We start from the raw sequence: 22,512 nt of genomic DNA, 5'->3' as shown, positions 1-22,512 counted from the left end.
CTCTCCTGGTGAAGCTTGGGCTTGGTTGCAGTTCTCTGTCCAGCTGGGTCTTCACTGATAGGCTTCAGGAGGGCTTCTTGTGGGCTTCTCTTCTCTTGGGCTGATGTTCTCTGCCTCTCTTCGTGCTGATGGTCTTTTGTTTTCTCCTCCCTTCTGTTTCTCCTCTCCTGGCTTTGTTCTGAGGTGCCAGGTTTTATAGTGTAAAGTTCGTGAATAGGAGTGACCAGGAATTCGACTCCTGGACCAATGGCTGACCATCCATTTGGCGGGCTTTCGGAAGGGGGTCTGTATCAGTCCTTTTGAGATTTATGACCAGAGTGATTTCCCTTGTATTGATGATTTTCGTTAGGCTGGTGTAACTTTTGATATATTCACTTTCGTGGTAACCACTGACCAGATTTGGAAACTGGAGTGATTTTCCATCGGTTTGATACCAAACATGCCATAGCAGCCTAGCGGTTCACACCTCATACCATCTGTAATGATTAATTAATGATTACTTATATTATGTCGTTATGTTATATTACTCACACCTTATTTTATGCCTCACAATCTATATAATTGTAAATATACTGTGTAGCTGCTGGCGCGTTCCAAACTAAATCTCATTGTACTTACAATGTCAATAAAAACATCCATCCATCCATCTAGGCAGGCCAGTGTCGCCTCCATCCTTCCTGAAGTCAGTGATTCCTTTGTCTTTGTGCTGTTTAGTGCCAAATTGTTTGCTGAACTCCAACCTATCAGTTTCTGGACCTCATCTCTGTAAGCTGACTCATAAGAACCAAAGAGATTTACAAATGAGAGGAGGCCATTCGGCCCATCAAGCTCCTTTGAGGAGAACTTAGCTAATAGCTCAAAAATCTTATCTAGCTCTGATTTAAAAGAACCCAGGGTTTTAGCTTGTGTTACAATAACAGGAAGACTATTCCATACTCTAACTACACGCTGTGTACAGAAATGCTTCATCAAATTCGTTTTAAAATGTTCTCCAGCTAATTTCCACTTATGGCCACGAGTTCTGGTATTTAAACTAACATTGAAATAGCCATTTGGCTGAACAGCATCCAGACCTGTTAGAATCTTAAACACCTGGATTATGTCCCCCCTTAGTCTCCTTTGCTCGAGGCTAAACAGATTCAGCTCAGCTAACCTCTCCTCATTAGACATTCCTCTAAGACCAGGAATCATTCTCGTTGCCCTACGTTGCACCTTTTCCAAGGCAGCAATGTCCTTCTTAAGGTATGGTAACCAAACCCGCACACAATATTCTAGGTGGGGTCTTACAAGGAATTATATTATCGTAGCATCACTTGCCTTGTCTTAAACTCCACACACCTAGAGATGCAATGTGCCTTCTCGCGTGGTGTTCCTGCAGAGGGAGTCTGTGAGTGCTGGAGATTGGGGGAGGGGGCAGTGTGGCTATGTCTGCTCTGTGTTCCTCCAGACGAGCAAAGAAGCTGTTTAGCTCCTTTGCTAAAAGGGCGTTGCTGTTAACAGTGACGGTGTTGTTGCCTTGAAGTTTGTAATGTGTTGTATTCCCTGCCACACCCACTGTGGGTTGTTGTATGTGAAGTAGACCTCTATTTTCTGTTTCTCTGCCTGCCTGGCAACCTTGATGCCCCTATTCAGGTTAGCTCTGGCTGCACTCTGTGTTCTTGACTGCGCTGTCTTGTCCTGTAGTATTGTATTGTTGCTCTTGTGTTTATCTTGCACTTTCTCCCTCTGTTTGTGCTCCTTTCACTCTGTATAGTTCTATCTTGCCCGCACTTGTGTCATCTTGTGTTGTTTCTGTTTTTCTTCTTTGTCTTGCACCGTGGTCCAGGAGGAACAATGTTTCCTTTCACTGTGTACTGTGTATATTGCTGAAATAACAATAAACCCACTTGACCACCTGCCTCGATTCATCCTGAAGAGTTTTCCAATGTTGTTCAAAGGTCTGTTTGTTTCGGGTGAAGGACACGCCCCTGGACGTGCTGGATAAGGGGACCACAGATCAGTGTCCTCAGTCCTGCTTCTCCCTTCAAAGCTGAGAGGAAGATGACCCGCCTGCTGGTTCTGGTTTTGGCTTATGGAGCTCTGCTTATCTCCACAGAGGCCCAGCAAGATTACCACAGTCTCCCTGCACTCTACAAGACGGCCATTAAACTCGCAGTCGAAAATGCTCATCAAGGAACCCGTCAGCACATGAATTTCTATAACATCCAGGGCCGTCCGAAGGTAACTGCTGAGAAAGTGTTTACAAAAGTGTGAAACTTTCATCATCTGCAAGCTGAACTAATGAGAATCACATTGATTTTGATGTTTTAATTTCAATGCATATGATGCTTAATGTCTCTTCACAATGAAAGTGATGGTTGTATATCTCAGCCCTGGTCAATTTTACCTTCTCACAGTTTCTCTCTGAATCTGCTGCAGTCAAGTCTGTGACAGTTTGCCATTTTTTTGGGTGATTATTGTTTGTTATATTGCCTTTAAAAACAGTTGTAGGCAATTTTGTATATAACGTGTTTATGTGATTTAGATCAGCAGTGAATACATTGACATTGAGATTCTCTTGAGAGCAACAAAATGTCCAAAGTCAACTGCAACAGACCATCGGGCTGACTGTATTTTCATGGACAAGAGGGTAAGTAAAAGAGTCACTGTGACTGTGAGCATTGGACATATCAGTTAGCAAATTAATTTAGGTTCATGTTAACTTTTTTGATGCCCTGCGGAGGAAAGTTAGCCAACAATAAAGTAACAAATAGATAGGTGGCCTCAAACAGCCAGTTCCATCACCTTATTCTCAAATTTTAGTAGGTTTACAGGCTTAAAGGCTGGATTACCAGGCAGTTGAAATCAGCCTTAAATGGCAGTGTGGTGTTTTGTGGTGAAAGGGCAATTAAATCTGGTCAGAGCAGGGTAGATGCGCAGTGTGAATTACCCTTTAAATTTACCTCTTTAAATAGTGAACTACAGGACCACTTAGCTTGATCGGAGGACAGTATTTTAATACAGAGCAGTGTTCAGTTAAACGGGATTTGTTGTTCATACTTTTAGATGAACTTGCTTTGTATAATATAGCCTTAAGGTGACCCTGCTTTGGAAGCTCTTTCCTCTAAAATTGTTCTGTGTCATTAAACCCTGCAGTCCAGCAGCTCTGCCTTAAATCTTTAGATATATCTTTACTACACCTTCTCTCACTGTATTTATTGCCCACCACTCTTTAAATACTGTTTTTGTGTGTCTGTGTGTTTTTGCAGCCATTCATTAACTGTAGAGTTTGCAGCAGACGGTCTGGTAATAATCTTACACATCCATCAATTGACTGTGTACCAAACAAGAAAGTGGATGAAGTAAGTGTAGAGAGTCTTAGCATTATGGAAATGTAACAGGTGTGTGAATTGTGTCTAAACATGTGGTTAAACTTTGATTGTGTTTGTACATGCAAAAATTTGATCAGAGTACTGTTTATTAATGACAAGGTTACTTTTAATCTGAACAACAGTGGCAGCACCAGGGAAAAGCTTGGGGGGGGGCTCTAGCTCCTCCTCCAATGACCATAGTACCCCCACAGCACCCCCAAAATATTGGTTTCATTTTTTCTTTAACTATCTGTAAAATCTGTATATTGTGTAAGACATTTTTGCGGTTTTTATAGCATACTTGTAGTGTATTTTTTCTTCAAAGTACACATAGAGGCTCTGTGAGCTAGACGTTAGAATTTCATATTTTATCATATTTTATCCATGCTGTAGCTTATCGTGCTGTGTGCTTCTATACAGCATCTACATAAGCTGAAAAGCTAAAGCACCCGCTCTAAATAATCTCACTCCCCTATAGCACCTGTAGCATTAAGTCACTGGCGCTGCCACTGCTGAATAAACGACTCCAATCTGACTAAACCGCTTAACTTTTCCTCCCATGTTACATTTCAGGACAAACGACGTAATATGTGTCCTTCTGATAAACCTCCTCTCAGATCTAAAACTGCCTTGGCTTCCAAGGACACTAAAGAAGCTGAAGGAGACTGTCTGGGCTGTTTCTGATGGCTGATGGTCCTGCAATGTGGACCAGAGGAGAAACTGGAAGGGAAAATGCTTTGCTTTATATCATGCCCACCCAAAGCCCCCAGTGAGTAAGCCATAGGCGCCGATAGCATGGAAAAACTCCCAAGAAGGAAGAAACCTTGGGAGGGACCAAACTCAAAGGGGGAGCCCATCCTCCTGGGGCCGGCAAAGTGTAGGTGCAGGATCACAAAAAACTTAACGAGAGAATTCGACTGTCCCTCACAAAAACTGTAAAGTTTTAGTGGCTAAATTGCTTTTTCTATGCCTTTTCAAACAGGAGGAGATTTGTTTGGCTATATGTAGAATTTTCTATACAATTTAGACAGCACAGAATCATTAACCTACTTTAATGAATTTATTTATACAACCACATATTTCACACATTTTGACATCAGTCATGCAGTGAAGATACAGTCTCTTTATTTCTTGACGCCAACCCTCCCCATTAATCCGGGCTTGGGACCGACACCTAGTTGAGCTGGCTTGCTCCCTTAAGTGGCTGGGTTAGGCTAAACTATGTACATATTTATAAAGACTACAATAAATTTATAAAGACCTCCCTAAATATGTAGTCTAACAAAACGCAGTTTAAAGAAGGTAGCCTACCTGGTAAACAAAGAAATTAAAAGGCCCACAGCATATAATCGGGCTATATTCCAAGCAGTTTTTAAGAACGTAACCTACATGGCGAAATTGAATTACTTTCTGGACCAACAAACGCAACCAGGCATGAACATTATGCACCTTCCTAGTCTTGATGTAAGTCGTCCTACAGATGAGGACGTTAGGCAGCCTTTAGATCCGACCCATCATGCACTGCAGTTTTTTGCAAATTCCTCAGACGGAAAACCATTAAATACCTCTTCTATTACCTTATATTACCTTATATTCATGTAATAAATATACAAATATCAATTAGTTGGAAATCAGCCAGACAGACGTAATTACTACAAATGGTTTCCACTGTATTTGTGACTCTGAGTGCCGCAGGCTTGGATGCAGTGCCGCACCATTTTGTAAGGCATGCACTGGCCAATCATGTAGCACTTCTCTCAGAAATATTAATGAGACATCACCTACCACCCTGCAAAAAAGAAATTTGCCGCTTGTCCCCCTGCACATGAGCCAACTTGGCTGCGTCAACCAGCGGAGCTCCGGAGCCTCTGGAGAAACACGCGGCAAAAAAGGCTCGCATGCGGTCTTCCAAAGTTTGGGAATACTTCAGTCATGACACCTTTTCTGCGCCTCTACTGTAGCTGGCGTTAATGATGCTGTTTCAGCCATTTTATATTTTCTGTTTACTTATTCTGTCATGTAAGACTGAGACAAATTATCGTTTACGACAATTCTTACACACTGTAGCCTGACTTGCTGACTTAAGTAAGTTTAACTATAAGCTACCTTTGCTAGTGTTTGTGAATAACATGTTTCTCTAGTTATGAAATTATTCCATGTTTTAGCATCTGTTTCAACATTAAAGTCAAATTGGTATACTGAAATATATAAAAACTATTGAACTATTAACTTAAGTCTAACATAGAAAATCCTACTGAATCTCTTAAGATTTTCCTTTTTTGTTAATGCACTAATGTTTAAGAAGTGTCTTAATAAATTGAATTTCAGATTTGTGTGTGGGTGGGAGTGGGTGAATTGTATTAAATTCATACATTCATTCTTTTGGCTCAGACATTACTGACCTAAAACAAATTGAGGCATTGGGTAAGTGCTTAAATTAGCTACTAAATGGCAAAAAATATTCTAAATATCACATTTTCCATTCTTCGGTATAATTTTAACGAATCACCTATGCTGCCAAACATTAACGCATAGATTGTCACAACACTCTATGTTTTAGTTCTTCTTTATGTGTATAGGACGGTGTGATGGTTCTGGTGGTGGGTGTGGCCGACGCTGCTCGCGATGTTTGGCTATGCTGCAGTCCCAGGGACCAAGTTGGAACACATTTCCACCTTCAAGCTTAGGTGGAAAAACGGCACCGAGACCCAGCAGCAGGACAACTTCACTTGTCCAGACAACCAGCCCTGCTTCATCATTGAAGTAAGCCCTGTGAACAGGAGCGAGATGTACTTCTGCAGTGGATGTTATAGCGGAAAGAACATCCCCATCCTCACGTCTGCCGGAGTGCCCCCTCAAGTGGGTGTGTGACTTAACTCGATGGATGAATTGGACAGAATGTACTGTTACTAGAGGTCGACCGATATGGGTTTTTCAATAGCCGATGCCGATATTTAGGAGTCAGGGTCAGGCGATGGCCGATATATGCTGCTGATTTTTTTTGGCCGATAATTGGACGTTTTCCCCTCTATTTGCATGGTAAAATATCACACTAATAATAACAAACGATACACAAAATTTCTCAATTTAGCATTTATTGAATACTCAACTTGGAAACAATAACACATTTATAAACAATAAAAATAGCAGCATCAGAATCTCTGTTAGTGCACAATATAGCAGCAAACTCCTCATGTTTGACGGAAGGAAATTTGTAAACAATACAAAAAGGAATAAGCATGTTATCTTCAGTTGTAATCCCACTTCCAGTCCCTGAGTCTTACTCACCACACTCATACTTCACAGCAATCAGACAGCAGTTAATTAACCAGAAGAGAAAAATGCAAAAACACAACAGAACTTGTAAATAATAACAAACTAATAGACAATAAAAATAGCAGCATCAGAATCTCTATTAGTGCCAAATATAGCAGCAAACTCCTCATGTCTGACGGAAGGAAAATTTGTAAATACACAAAGGAATGAGCACATCTTCAGTTTTAATCCCATTTCCAGTCCCTGAGTCTTCCTCATCCCACAAGCAGGCAAGGCATGTCACCCCGGTTGTGTGACACTTATTTTATATAATAAAATAAGTGCCCCCTGCGGCCCCAGAGCCCGAGCAGCCGTCTCCGCTGCCTGCAGCTACCGCGCCCACGTCCGAGGCGCTTTCCCTGCCTGCAGCTCCCGGGCAGGCGCCCCCTCTGCAGCCTGCAGCTCCAGTCCCTGGCCCCACTCCAGTCCCTTCTCCCCCTGTGACTCTGGTACCCTCACCCCGACGAGCCCGACCCCGGCCACGGGTCCTTATGTCTGTGTCCCATAAGGGGAGAGGACACAGACGCACGGCTGGGGTCCCACCCGCCCAGCCCCCTGGCTCGCCCTCCCTCGCCGGCGCTAGGGCTTGGTCGGCGCCTGCGGGTCCTGGCCCTCCGGGTCGGCTGTCGTCTGCGGGTCCCCCTCCGCGGCCTCGTCGCCCTGCCTCGGTCCCTCCTCCGGCGTCTTATCGGTTGCCTGCGGGCCCCCCGACGGCGGCTCCTCATTCGCCTGCTGGTCCTCCCGCTCTGGCGTGTCGGAGGACGTCGCCGTCTGCTGCGGCTCCCCCTCTCTCCTTGCCCTCGCCAGGGTCCCTTCCAGCTCCTTCGTCCCCTTCCCTGGTCTCCCCTCCGACTCCCTCCTTCGTCCCTGCGTCTGTCCCTCACCCCATCTCCTCGGCCCCTCCGGCTCCGGCCTCCCGGCCGCCTGCAGCCCTTCCGGCTGCCTCCCGTCGCCCGCTGGGTCTCCCTCGGGCTCCTCTTGGTTCCCCCTCCTTCTCTCCCTGGCCTCCCGTCTTTGTCCCTCCTGCCTCTGCTCCCCCTCGCTTTGTTCCTCCTGTCTCTGTCCCTCCTCTCTTTGTCCCTCGTCCCTCTGGCTTCTGCTCCTCTTTCCCCGATGTTCCCTTCGTTCACTCCCGGTCCTTTTGTCCTGCCTGTTCCCTCCGTGTCCCCCTTTCTGATCTGTTTCTCTGCCTTTCCTGTCTTATGTCAAGTCTTGTCCTGGCTCCTTCCCCTGTGCCAGTTCTGTCTGTCCGTTCTGTTCCCTGTCCCTCATTAATGAGGTTTTATATAGATATACATATATGCCCGGCTTGTCCGCTCCTCGTGTGTGCCACGCCCCCTGATTACCCACGTGTGCTTCCCTGATCGTCTCCTGCTTTGCCCGATTACTTTGATTAGTCATGACCTATTTTAAGTCCTGGTCTTACCTGTTTGCCCTGTCCGTCATTGTAGTTTGTCAATGCCTGCGTTCCGTCCTGCTCTACCCGCTCCGTTTCCCCGATTAAAGACCCGTTTTCACAAACACAAAAAATTGGTTCAGATAGGCGACGGACAATCTGATTGGCTCAGATAGGCGACGGACAATCTGATTGGCTCAGATAGGCGACGGACAATCTGATTGGCTCAGATAGGCGACGGACAATCTGATTGGCTCAGATAGGCGACGGACAATCTGATTGGCTCAGAAAGGCGACGGACAATCTGATTGGCTCAGATAGGCGACGGACAATCTGATTGGCTCAGATAGGCGACGGACAATCTGATTGGCTCAGATAGGCGACGGACAATCTGATTGGCTCAGATAGGCGACGGACAATCTGATTGGCTCAGATAGGCGACGGACAATCTGATTGGCTCAGATAGGCGACGGACAATCTGATTGGCTCAGATAGGCGACGGACAATCTGATTGGCTCAGATAGGCGACGGACAATCTGATTGGCTCAGATAGGCGACGGACAATCTGATTGGCTCATAGGCGACGGACAATCTGATTGGCTCAGATAGGCGACGGACAATCTGATTGGCTCAGATAGGCGACGGACAATCTGATTGGCTCAGATAGGCGACGGACAAGCTGATTGGCTCAGATAGGCGACGGACAATCTGATTGGCTCAGATAGGCGACGGACAATCTGATTGGCTCAGATAGGCGACGGACAATCTGATTGGCTCAGATAGGCGACGGACAATCTGATTGGCTCAGATAGGCGACGGACAATCTGATTGGCTCAGATAGGCGACGGACAATCTGATTGGCTCAGATAGGCGACGGACAATCTGATTGGCTCAGATAGGCGACGGACAATCTGATTGGCTCAGATAGGCGACGGACAAGCTGATTGGCTCAGATAGGCGACGGACAATCTGATTGGCTCAGATAGGCGACGGACAATCTGATTGGCTCAGATAGGCGACGGACAATCTGCCAATCAGATTGTCCGTCGCCTATCTGAGCCAATCAGATTGTCCGTCGCCTATCTGAGCCAATCAGATTGTCCGTCGCCCATCTGAGCCAATCAGATTGTCCGTCGCCCATCTGAGCCAATCAGATTGTCCGTCGCCCATCTGAGCCAATCAGATTGTCCGTCGCCTATCTGAGCCAATCAGATTGTCCGTCGCCTATCTGAGCCAATCAGATTGTCCGTCGCCTATCTGAGCCAATCAGATTGTCCGTCGCCTATCTGAGCCAATCAGATTGTCCGTCGCCTATCTGAGCCAATCAGATTGTCCGTCGCCTATCTGAGCCAATCAGATTGTCCGTCGCCTATCTGAGCCAATCAGATTGTCCGTCGCCTATCTGAGCCAATCAGATTGTCCGTCGCCTATCTGAGCCAATCAGATTGTCCGTCGCCTATCTGAGCCAATCAGATTGTCCGTCGCCTATCTGAGCCAATCAGATTGTCCGTCGCCTATCTGAGCCAATCAGATTGTCCGTCGCCTATCTGAGCCAATCAGATTGTCCGTCGCCTATCTGAGCCAATCAGATTGTCCGTCGCCTATCTGAGCCAATCAGATTGTCCGTCGCCTATCTGAGCCAATCAGATTGTCCGTCGCCTATCTGAGCCAATCAGATTGTCCGTCGCCTATCTGAGCCAATCAGATTGTCCGTCGCCTATCTGAGCCAATCAGATTGTCCGTCGCCTATCTGAGCCAATCAGCTTGTCCGTCGCCTATCTGAGCCAATCAGATTGTCCGTCGCCTATCTGAGCCAATCAGATTGTCCGTCGCCTATCTGAGCCAATCAGATTGTCCGTCGCCTATCTGAGCCAATCAGCTTGTCCGTCGCCTATCTGAGCCAATCAGATTGTCCGTCGCCTATCTGAGCCAATCAGATTGTCCGTCGCCTATCTGAGCCAATCAGATTGTCCGTCGCCTATCTGAGCCAATCAGATTGTCCGTCGCCTATCTGAGCCAATCAGATTGTCCGTCGCCTATCTGAGCCAATCAGATTGTCCGTCGCCTATCTGAGCCAATCAGATTGTCCGTCGCCCATCTGAGCCAATCAGATTGTCCGTCGCCCATCTGAGCCAATCAGATTGTCCGTCGCCCATCTGAGCCAATCAGATTGTCCGTCGCCCATCTGAGCCAATCAGATTGTCCGTCGCCCATCTGAGCCAATCAGATTGTCCGTCGCCCATCTGAGCCAATCAGATTGTCCGTCGCCCATCTGAGCCAATCAGATTGTCCGTCGCCTATCTGAGCCAATCAGATTGTCCGTCGCCTATCTGAGCCAATCAGATTGTCCGTCGCCTATCTGAGCCAATCAGATTGTCCGTCGCCTATCTGAGCCAATCAGATTGTCCGTCGCCTATCTGAGCCAATCAGATTGTCCGTCGCCTATCTGAGCCAATCAGATTGTCCGTCGCCTATCTGAGCCAATCAGATTGTCCGTCGCCTATCTGAGCCAATCAGATTGTCCGTCGCCTATCTGAGCCAATCAGATTGTCCGTCGCCTATCTGAGCCAATCAGATTGTCCGTCGCCTATCTGAGCCAATCAGATTGTCCGTCGCCTATCTGAGCCAATCAGATTGTCCGTCGCCTATCTGAGCCAATCAGATTGTCCGTCGCCTATCTGAGCCAATCAGATTGTCCGTCGCCTATCTGAGCCAATCAGATTGTCCGTCGCCTATCTGAACCAATCAGATTGTCCGTCGCCTATCTGAACCAATCAGATTGTCCGTCGCCTATCTGAACCAATCAGATTGTCCGTCGCCTATCTGAACCAATCAGATTGTCCGTCGCCTATCTGAACCAATCAGATTGTCCGTCGCCTATCTGAACCAATCAGATTGTCCGTCGCCTATCTGAACCAATCAGATCGTCCGTCGTCTATCTGAACCAATCAGATTGTTTTTCTTACACAAAAAATTATTCCGTTTTCAAAACACTTTTGTGCAAGAAATGCTCCCATGAGCCTGTGTTTAGTGCCTACAGAGGTCTTCTTTTTGCCACTGGTACAGGAGAGTACGGGTCCCACCTTGCCACAGCCAGGCACCTCCACGCTATCGACGGGCCGCGGAATCTCGATGGAGCGCACGTTGCCGTACTTGCAACACTCCTCCCGGATGTCCTCCAGGATCTCCTCGTAGTCCTCGTCGTCCACCAGCTCCTCGGGCATGACCATGTTGAGGAGGCACAGCACCTCCGTGGGCATGCCGGAGCTCTGCAGCCGCTGCAGCCCTGGAACCTGCAGCGTCACCGGCGTCTCGATGATGGCCGTCTGTCCCGGGGGGCGACAAGAGTGTCAGATACCCCCTGATCGTCCAATCGTCTCGAGTAACAGCGAGAAATTTACATGGACCCAAATAAACCCAAGAAATAGGGGCATTAAGCTTCCTGGGAGGCACCCAGGAACCAAGTTGGGTTTAGGACATCAGAAAGGCGGCAGCCGAGGGCAAATACTCACAGCGTTGGCATTCTTAGCCCCCACGCTTGCCCGCTGGACGATGAGCTTCTTGTCTCCGAGCTGCATGCCATTGAGTCCAGCCACGGCCTGCGGGATGCATCCCACACAAGCGTCAGCAATTCCATCCGGAAGCCCCGAGTCACCCCAGACCTTCCAGCTGCTGCCCCACCTCACGCACCTGGTCAGTGGCACTGATGTCCACGTATTCACAGAAAGCATAACCCTTAGACAGTGACGTGGCACTGTCCTTCACAAGGTTGAAGGCCTTAAGAGGTCCGAACGACGTCAAGAGTTCCTTCACCTGGGCAAGAGGAGGAGACGCGGGGGGGCGATTAGCCCGACAGTCCAGGCACGGCGCCTCGCTAGAAATGCTAATCTTAACTGTGGGAGAAGCAGCATGTTAAACTTTGCAAAACGACATGAGGAAACAGTGAAGACATCAGGAAAATGGCTTTATGACAAGTGGCTCGACATTACGGTGCAACACTAGAGCTCAAAGCCCCCTGTGCCCTTTCTGCATGACTTACTTACTGGGAGCGTACAAAAGTAACTATTTTGATTCTTGTCAATGAATGATAACACAGATTCCCCCCCCCCCATCCTACAGCATATACAACACAACTGAATTCCTAATCAAGTTCTCTGATAATTCCAACTACGAATTTTGAAATATGGACCGAGTTGCATCTGATTTTAAGGGCCACAATAATTAAGCTAGATGGTATATAAAAAAAAAACTAAATAAAAACAGCTAATTATATGTTAAGTGTTCCATGTATACAATGTGGAGGGGGGGGGGGCGACTCGGCAGAACACAAACCCAGCCGAATCACTGACTTCCTGTTCTTAAAACCAAGAACCACATTGGTGCAGTTAATTAGAGGGACAAAGCCTACAGGAGATAAACTCACAGGTAAAGCTAAGAGCCGCCACAGGGTCCTGCTAAAGGGGCCACGGCTTGAAGCCAAACAGGACGAAATAGCTCTGCTAACATCATTCCTCACTTATTCTACAGGAATCTACTGTAAAGCCGCATTAACCACTGACTTCAGAAAGGAGTCACCTGGGACACTGGCAGCCACAAGAGGGCGCTACCTCCTACCTTCTCTTAGGGGCAAAAAAAAAAAAAATCAAATTTATACCCTGTGATCAGCATAATAAGTCTCTCCCCAGCCTTCAACCCCCAAAAAAAGGACCCCATATGCTTAAGAGCACTCCAGGACAGAGCCCCCCCACAGGGGCAGGCCGTCGACAGGGAGGATATCCGTGCGAGGGACGGAATGTCTTACTTGCCTTGTGTTACATGTTGGCATGGCAGCAGTAGGTCAGTACTACTGAACAAATTATGAGCGAAGACTTAACGATCTTACAGGCCCCTAGCTGGGGACAAAGTGGGGAACAAAAATGAAAGAGCTGTAAGTATCAAAGCGGTAGCAGGGACTGCAAAAAAAATGTAAACACCAGGATACAAGCAGCGGTTTCCATTTCACCTGTCTATGGCACATTTACTGGCTTTGACGTGAAATACATTAACAGTTCTGCTGGATTCAAACTCTCTCCCCCCAGTGCTGCTTTGGTACAGCCTTCCTCTTGACTTGGATTACATGTGACTCACACTGGATAAGAAAGATTACGATGACAATCCGAAAAGGAGGAAAAAAATCAAAGAAAAACAAACTGACTGCACTTCTCACTTACCTTTCACTGAAACCGCGATCACTATCTTGTGGGCTGAGTCTTGCCATTTTTAACAGTTTAGGCTAAAGTGAGTGGGACACCGGAGCTCAAAATGTTACAATGCAGGGGTGGACGCAAAACGTTTTGCGATTAACTTTTGCAAAATAAATAGGTAAACTATTAAATGCCTGTATGGATTATGTCTATAATGGGCCGATTTCAGTGGGGTGGCGATATAGGAAGAAAAAAAAAAAATCATAAAAGATGCTAATGAGAAGTAGAAAATGTCTAAAATGTGACCCTTTCAACACTTTCAGAGTAAGACGACCTCATCTGTGCATGTTGTTATGGTAATATTATCCATCACTGACGTCATAACAGAATAGGGCATGGGGCACGATGTGAAAACTCCAGTGAAGCTGATAATCGTTCACCGGGAAAAAGGTCCGAAGTATTTTCTGCCTTTCGAGCGACACAGCAATGTAGGGAACGATTCTTCCGCAGCTCCCCATCGCTGTTAACGGGATGTGAAGTCATCGTTCTCAGTGTGCGGACATGGACGTGAGACACGGCACGTCTGCGAATACTGAAGCGTTTGGGGACTTGGTCGATCTCCCCCACATTTCAAGCACAGTCTATGGTAGTGTTTCCCAGCCCAGTCCTCGGGGGTACCCCCCCGGTCAGTCCACGTTTTTGCTTCCTCTCAGCACACCTGTACCAGGTATTCGGTGTTCCTGATTGGCTGGGAGCTAGGAGGGAGCGAAAATGTGGACAGTCGGCGGTTCCCCGAGGACTGGGATTGGGCAAACACAGGTGTACGGCAATGTGGAGGTATTCGTCAGTTAGGTGACGCGCAGATGACTCGATTTTAAATTTTCATGCAGCAAAACGACGCGGCTGATTCATCCGACTAACACTCAGCAATTAACCCGATATACAAATATTCCAGGGTACCCAGCAACAGGCAGCACAGGGACTGGCTACGTGACTGGTTTGGCAAGCCGCCAGCTGTAAGGCACGTTTCCCAAAGCCTTTGTTGCTAATAAGGTTATTTGCTAACAACATTAGATAACAACTGAATGGTTCCAACTATGCAAGTCGATAACATGAGGTTTTGGGAAACGTACCTTTTACATTAGCGGGGTCTCAATATCTTCATAATTTACAGCTGGATAAACAATGAGCGTAATGTAACTGTCAACTCATTACCTACATGTCTAATAAATGTTTAATAAATCCCATGAATATCTTTAAAAAAAAAAAAAAAAAACCTCAAATGTGCGGCTATTTTCAGCAGCTAGCTTTAAACATGATGCTGACATTTGACCCCCCAGTATCTTGTAATGAATTTTAAGCGGTGAGGTAACTTTGACAGGCTTTCTTTTCCTACTAATCAGTTACACAGAGACGAGTGTTTATTTTATGTATGTATGTGCGTGCGCGTGCGTGCGTGCGTGCGTGTGCGTGTGTGTGCATGCCTGCTTGAGTTCCACGTGCAGCAGTGGGACAGAAACACAGGAGGGTTGTGGGTCGGCTCCCCGGCGACAGAGACTGAGGGCGGGGTACCTGATCGTCACTGAGATAGTTGGGCAGGCCTCCGACAAAGAGCTTGTGTGGCGAGTCTGGAACCACGGTGGAGACGACCCCTGCAGACAGAGCGGCACGGCGCCCAAAGCCGGCCGATCACAGCAAACCGTCAACATGCCGGATAATGACCACGAGCAAACGGCGCGAGTGAAATAAGCCAACTTCAAATCAGTATGACGTCGTTATCTCCTATATAATATCAGATAAATGTAACTCCAGCAAAAAAATACCTAAATACTGGGGCAGTTTGACGACTGTTTTTTGTCTCTCCCATCTTGCTCTCCATGGGAGATGCTGACACATGCAGCACCAGTCAAAAGTATGGACACACCTGCTCTTAATGCATTTGTCTCTATTTTAGCTGTTATTCACCTTATAGTAAAAGGCCTTTGGGCATGGAAGTTATGCATATGAAGTACTGCAAAGACAAAATTTTTGTCTCTTCAAAATAGGAGCCATTGGCTTCGATGACAGCATTGCGGACTCAACCAGCTAACATATGTACCCACCTGGACCGTTTCTCCAACAGTCCTCGAGTTTCCACAAGTTCTGCGCGCAAGCTGGCTACCTTACTCTTACTCTCATCCAACTGATCCCAAACCAGCTCTATAGAGTTTAGGTTGGGGGGCTGTGGGGACCATCTCTTTCCTAGTTCACAAGGTAATAAGCTACTTGCATAACCTTCAAGGTGGGCTTTGGGTCATTATCTTGCTGAAAAACAAGTCATTTTCAGTAGGTGTGTCCAGAATTTTTAACTAGAATAGGAGCCAGCAACCCTAGAACAATTTGGGGGTTAGGGTCCTTGCTCAAGGGCCCAGTGGTGAAATCACTCTGCCAACCCTGCCAACCAGCAACCTTCTTTTCATGGGCAAACATCACAGAGCCACACAACACCCCTATGTTAACAGTAAGAAGTGAGTGACTGAGCTGTGTGTGTGTGTGTGTGGCTCAGCTGGTTAGGATGCCAGCGTTATCATCAGAAGATCACTGGTTCACATCACTGGTGATCACACCACTGGGCCGGCGAGTTTGCTCTAGGGACAGGCTGACCCTGATTTCTCAAAAAAAAAAAAAAAAAAAAAAAACATTCTTCACTTTGGATAAAACTGTCTGCTAAATATTTACAACATTAAGTAAATAAAAGTGAAAGTCTCCCTCTTTATATGACAAGACATCCGCAGCTTGCGAAGGACAGTCAGTCCGTAACGAGTACAAAAAACTGGCCTTGCCGATCGGCTCTTCAAAGGTAAATAAAGATTAAGGTTATGACGGCGACAAGCAAAACGGACCTGGTACGTGGAAGGCGGGCTGCTCTGAGATGCCAGGCAGGGGGCGATAGTCGTGGGGCCGCCTGATTTTTAACGACTGACCCTGGAAAATGATGCCGTCGAAGGCCATTGCCTGCGTGGTCTCATCCACGGACCGAAACTAGGGCAGAACGAAGAACGTCGTTAATCAGGGAAGGCTGCGGTCTCCGCCTGGACACAGCAGCCATTAGGCAGGAAAGACTCTTACTTCAAGGAAGGCAAAGTTCTTGTCCTGGTTTATCTGAACAGCGAGGACGGGATTGGTGGGACCTTGACATAAGCCAGCCAATCGCATCTGGGTATTGAAGAAATCCGCCATGGCCTCCTAAAAAGACAGGCAGACACACTGAATGAAGACAGGCAGACGTCTGAAGACATCAAAACAGGCAAACGAGAAAAAAAATGACTGACAAGTCTAGTACATTTATCTATTTATTTTGCGGACACTTTCATCCAAAGCAACATACATTTCATTGAAGAAGCAGGACCAGACAGTTCCTAGAGCAAATAGTGCTTAAGGGCTGCGCTCGGGGGCCCAATGGTGAAATCACTCTGCTGCCCAAGGGATTTGAACCAACAACCTTCTTGTGACCGGCTCAGTGTCCTAACTCACTGAGCTACACATGACACCAGTATGCATGACAGAAGGCAACGCGGGACTTTGCCTGGACTCACCTCCGTCAGGCCGAAGGGGATGTTGCCGACATAAAGCCGCCTGGCCTGCCGGGTCATCTGGCTGCCGACCATCGGCACCTGGGTGGGCGTCACTGCCACGCCGCTGGTGGTGGATGTTGCCAGTAAAGCTATCGTGGGGATCTGCCCTGCAGCTGTGGGGAGGAGAAAGGGCTTCAAGACCCCAACCAGGGACGGCCAGAACATCCGGATCGTCGCCTTCATTTGCTTCTAACCCCTAGGTTTAAGCTCTCTTCACACTGTCTGAAATCATCCCAAGTGTTATTCCCTCTTTGACCAGCAGGGGGGAGGAGGGCACTCCAGAATAAATGCTTTCATTGCAACCAATATACCATAACCTTGCAATACTGAACTAGCACACATGGAAGCGTCGCATCCAAACCTTGCATTGCCTTGTACTGCATGGGGGTGATGTGCTCGAATCCCGGAGGGGGAACATCCCAGTACTTGTATGTCCTTTTCTTACGGCTTCTCCGAGGAGAGTAGCTGCCCAAACACAAAACAGAAGGTTGTTTTCCCCAAACAATACAGTGTAAACACTCAGAATCTGGCAAAAACAAACAGATGGCAGAATGTTTACATTTAACTTTGGATCGCAGGCAGTTTAAGGTCATGAGGGTGTGACCATGCGCCACTTTTTAGGCTGGCTTTGAGGTCCCATCGCTATGGCGGGGGCTACTTATAAACGCCAGTTAAAATTTAATATGGGTACAGTCCCCCTTCCCACCACGAAGAAACCAATTGGTTGATTGTGAAAGAAACTTGTTAAGAGGCCTCAAACCATGCTAGATATCAGCTTCAGTGCCTGTAACCGGGACCGTGAGGGGGGGTACCTGTGCTTCTTGTGCTCGCGTGAGCTGCTCCGTCGGTCACGACCCTTGCGGTCGCGGCTGCTGCTGCGCTTCTCGTGACTCCGCCCCCTGGAGTCCTTGCTCCAGCGGCGGTGCTTCTCGCCACGGCTCAGAGACCGGCTGCGGCTACGCTTCTTGTGTCGCTCCTTCTCCCGCTCTGGGGGACGACACCGTGGTACCAGTGAGACGGTGGGCGGAGCGACATGACTGCCCCCCTACCATCCATTTCGATAAATCCAAGATGTGTAACTCAGAGGGATTATGAATGTGTGTCCGGATGGTTGTGGGTTTGAAGCCCATGAGTCACAGAGTAATCATATTACCAACTTCCCTGGGGTGCTGGATGCTGACTGACCCAGCGCTATGCCTTAAAAGTCACTTACGGAGACCAAGATGTGGTACGGGGTCTAACTCCCCAGTTTCCTCACCAGAATGAAGCACCTCCATTCAATTCACATATTCAATCACACCCTCCTGAAACAAACACACCCATCTCTCAATGGCTAATAATTTCAAGGGCACAAGGACATCCCCTTGAATGTCAGTCTGTTGTGAAACAATAAAAACATAACCAGACTAATTAATGATATAGGAGCACAGTGGTGAGTACAGTTGCCTCACGCCTCCGAGTCTGGAGGCCTGAATTTTGCCTCTGCTCTCTGTATGGGGAATTTGCCTGGAATAGGCTCCAGGGGAGCCTGACTAAGATAACTGGTTGGACGATGGATGGGTAATTAATATCGTTTCAATCTGACAGACAGCACTTTATTAAACTAGCAATAAAATATCACCTTTCTATCCCAGCAGGTCCTTCATATAGAAGCTTAAATAAATCCCTGAAGGTGCAGTTTTCAGTGAAGCATTTAAACGCAGGTGCTGCTCGAGGAATCAGCTTCATGCATCAGTTATAACAGCGTTACGGTAATGCACCGCTGCAAAAGTACAGACACGGAGCGGCCAATGCATCTTACGTAAATCGGTAATAACCAATTACCGCAATCACAGGCATAGTCAGAGCGCAGATATGAATGACTGGAACTGCTAGTTTATCAAACACGGCGGCACTTAGTGCTCGTCTAGCCGAATCAGGTCGTTTCGAATGACATTTTAGTGATTTAGTGATAAGGAGCTGATATGACAAGATTGCCATTTGATAGGTACATAAATCAATCCTACTTTCGACTCCGTTGTAACGCATGTTGTATATTTCAGTTGCGTTAGTATGGCTTAAGTTTATTCAGTTTACTGGATTCTCTGCACTTTAATGAAGTTATATGTGTATTGTTATATAACTGTACATCATTGTTAGTTACTGCTATCCGCTGTAAAGGTAGATACAGGTGCAAGACTTTGCAATAACGACCTAAAAGCAGTTGTTATGATTCCAGGGAACGCGGCTGATTTTTAGAGTCTATACATCATGAAGAAACGGCGATCGTGTGAGAAAGACTTATTCTGTACGGATGACAGGGCCAGCATTTCGGACCCAAGGGAAAGGCTATTGTGCATCGGAAAGAGACAAAATCATATCATTATATAGAAAACTCGTCGTAGTATTTAAAAACCAAGTAACTAACACTGTTATTAAGTGCGGACTTTAAATCAAGTGGTCGCGGTCGTTTTTATTTGCATAAAACTTTAAACGTGATCTTGAAAATATAACGCTTGCAACAAACATCCATGCATAGTGTGTTACTGCGAATGAAAATACGCGGGTCACAATTTATGATCCAAGTGTATAATGGTAAATAATTAAATAAATAAAACCGCAGGCTTTCACATCGAGTGCACCCCAATAACGTTTCATTGAAATGTCCATGTTATGTACGCCGGGCACTGATGGATGCAGGCCTAGCGATCTCTATAACAATGCCAAGCAAAGAATGTCACTGATTTACCAAAGCGGTCAGTTTTCGGGGATCCTGCGGCAGCTGGGAGAAGAAGAATCGGGCAGGTTTCAGAATCGGCGAGCGCTCGGATAAAAGGCACCGATTTCCCAGCCGCGCTTTTCTTTTCGGAACCAGCAGAAGTGCCCTCCGCACCATCCTCGGCGCTAGGACACGCCGGCCACTTTATTACCCTAAAACAGGGAGCATACACCGATCTTCAAAGCCAAACTTACCTTGCCGATTTTCGCTTAACTGCTTCTCAAACTCATCGAAATCGGACATTTTTCAGTCCGTACTAAAGACGTATTGCAAAATAAGCAGAGGTCCAACAGTAGGCCTTTGAATGGGCTACAGGCTGCATTGGGTTCTGCTGCTTTTTCTTCCGAGTCGCCTGCCCCTCCTCCCCCGAAGTCATCGGCTCTTCCTCGGTTGTATCACACACAGGTTCGGAAACATTCGATGCGCATTACCGTCCCCTCCTGCACTGGAGGGTTAAGGACAACGTGATTATATCGAACCAAAATTGAAATGTGCAAGTTGACTTTCCTAGTTATACGTCTTCATTTTTATTCTGGGTTTAACAACCATGAGTTTATGACGTATTTTACATGATTAGTTGGCGACTGGACCTTATTGTTTATATCTCTTATTAAGGATCCATCCATCCATACATCAATTATCAAAACCACACACTTACAATCCGAGTCTAGTTTCATATGCTGCGCTGCTGAGCGACCCGCAGAATATTATGCATGAGTACAAGTCACAAGCCCCGTTTCCACTAACACGGGGCCGGTTCTAGCTTGGTGCCTTTTGAGACCGAGGCAAAAAGATGCAGACTCTCCCCGTCGGGGAATCGAACCCCGGTCTCCCGCGTGACAGGCGGGGATACTCACCACTATACTAACGAGGAGATGTACGCGCACTACTTTTACATCTTCAAGATAAACAGCGGATGACTACTAACATTTGCGAGTAATCAATGACTGAGCTTCATGTCATGACCATGGTGCTCAAGAGAAGAAAAAATACATAATGTACGTCCACTGATACCAGAACAACCATATAGCTTTATACTAAGACGATGATTAAACGGAAAATTCCTTTACAAAACACTGCCACAAAATCATAGTTTCGCAATATTACATCGTGCAACGGGACACAGTGTAAGTACGTGAAGTCGGTAATTAAATCAAGAAAAAAAAGTGAGAGGAAAAGAATACTTTTCTATTATCATATTTTTCTAACTGGCCAAACTGAGTCATATTTTGATTATACACACTAACAGAAAAACAGTGCAAATCTCCGGTAGTCCGTTTCACTTGCGCTCCGCTATGGGGCAGTAACAAGCAGAGCTTAAGTGTGGAAGGAAAAAAAAAACACAGGACAGCATCAATCCCAACTTCACAAACGCCGGAGATCGAGATGCTGTAAGCATGACAATTAACATCTTTATCCAAGGGAACAGCTGCAAGACACAGATGCCGCGCCTAACAAAGGTAGGATCGATTCCGAAGTTCAGGCATTTACAGACGCGGACTCTTCTGGAGTTGATTTTTTTCGGGAGATACGCATCAACTTCAAAAGTATGAACCGCATTATATCTATATCTGTTATGACGTTGTAGCTATTGATACTGATGCATCACAAAAATAATTTAAATGTTTTTTCATTCTGACATATGTTCGTTCGGACGAGGATTTTATTATATGAGATAAGTTTTAAATGAAAACTTTTTTTAATCTATATGATTAATTCTCGAATCTAAGCCAGACTTCACATAAATCATTCATTCATAAATATAATGGAACATACAACATCCAGGTATCCATGAAATTTATGATCAGGCTATACGTTTGTGATAACAACAAAACAACACAACATGTATATTTACAATATATGGGCCTATTGTTTAATATTGCCTCCAAATTATAGCCAGACAATAACGCAATAGGCCGACATCAAACTATTTTCATGTAAAACAAAAGTGCTGGCAGTTTGCTTGTGCTTACAGACCCCGCCTTGAGCCCATCCAGAAAGATCCCAAAAATAACCGACAAGCAAAGGTTGTAACAATCTGAGCATGTTTAGTTTAATGTAATCAGGAGCCGAATTAATAACGCGAATAAATGATCAAACCGAAAGTCTGTAGTCGGGAATATCCGATAACGTCTTTGACGTGCAGTTAAGATAGTCAGAGGAAAAACCTTGTAGTTTACTTATATATATGCCTAAATATATGAGTGTGTCTCTCCGGTGATTTAATGATGAATATAACGATTACATATCAAATCACACATTAAGCAATTATTATATTACTAGGTTGAACGTTTTCACTATGTCTGTCGTCACCTTGATTTCACGATTTTGACTATTCTTCTTATCCCAGATTGAACAAGTCATTGTGGCGATGCAAGATCCCGACATGGGGATAAAGATGAAGAATCAAAGACTGTTAATCACAGTGATTCCACATGCGATGACAGGTGCACGATACATATTTTACTTTTTAAAAATAATTTTTCATGCCGCCCGGGTTGTCTTACACCCGGCCGTGCAGTGTCCCGGGGGCCGGGTCCTAATGGTCATTTAAGCCCTTCACAGGAAAGCCCATACATCGGCGGTCTTCGGGAATCCTGTGCATTAAGACTGTCATCGATCTCCTTGCGCTCATATTTATTTATGTAATTTATTTATCGAGTTCAGCGTTTTTGATTTATGACGGCTTAATGCATTTCTCGACTCTAACTAGATGCCTTCCTCGCTATGCCTTCCCAGGAAATGATATCGTGGAGTGGCTAATTCAGAAGTACTCCATCATGGAAGAAGGTAGGGCCGAGAAGTATGTAGGGAAGCGTTACCTGGTGCTCTTATGTGAGGTTAATCGATTGTTTTTTTCCCTTCGTGACGACGATGGCGCCCCTGCTGGCGAAAG

At 46.2% G+C, this 22,512-nt stretch overlaps 1 non-coding gene across 1 annotated transcript; it reads right to left on the bottom strand.

Annotated features, from left to right (window-relative positions):
- Positions 1 to 20,418: 20,418 nt before the first annotated feature.
- Positions 20,419 to 20,490, bottom strand: trnad-guc (transfer RNA aspartic acid (anticodon GUC)). Its single transcript has one exon. It is a non-coding gene; the product is annotated as a tRNA-Asp (tRNA).
- Between the last annotated feature and the right edge of the window lie 2,022 nt (positions 20,491 to 22,512).

This window comes from Brienomyrus brachyistius, unplaced genomic scaffold, assembly GCF_023856365.1.
Source record: "Brienomyrus brachyistius isolate T26 unplaced genomic scaffold, BBRACH_0.4 scaffold1256, whole genome shotgun sequence".
Taxonomy (NCBI): Eukaryota; Metazoa; Chordata; class Actinopteri; order Osteoglossiformes; family Mormyridae; genus Brienomyrus; species Brienomyrus brachyistius.
The sequence above is the reverse complement of the archived record's forward strand: the minus strand, read 5'-3'. Positions and strand labels throughout refer to the sequence as shown.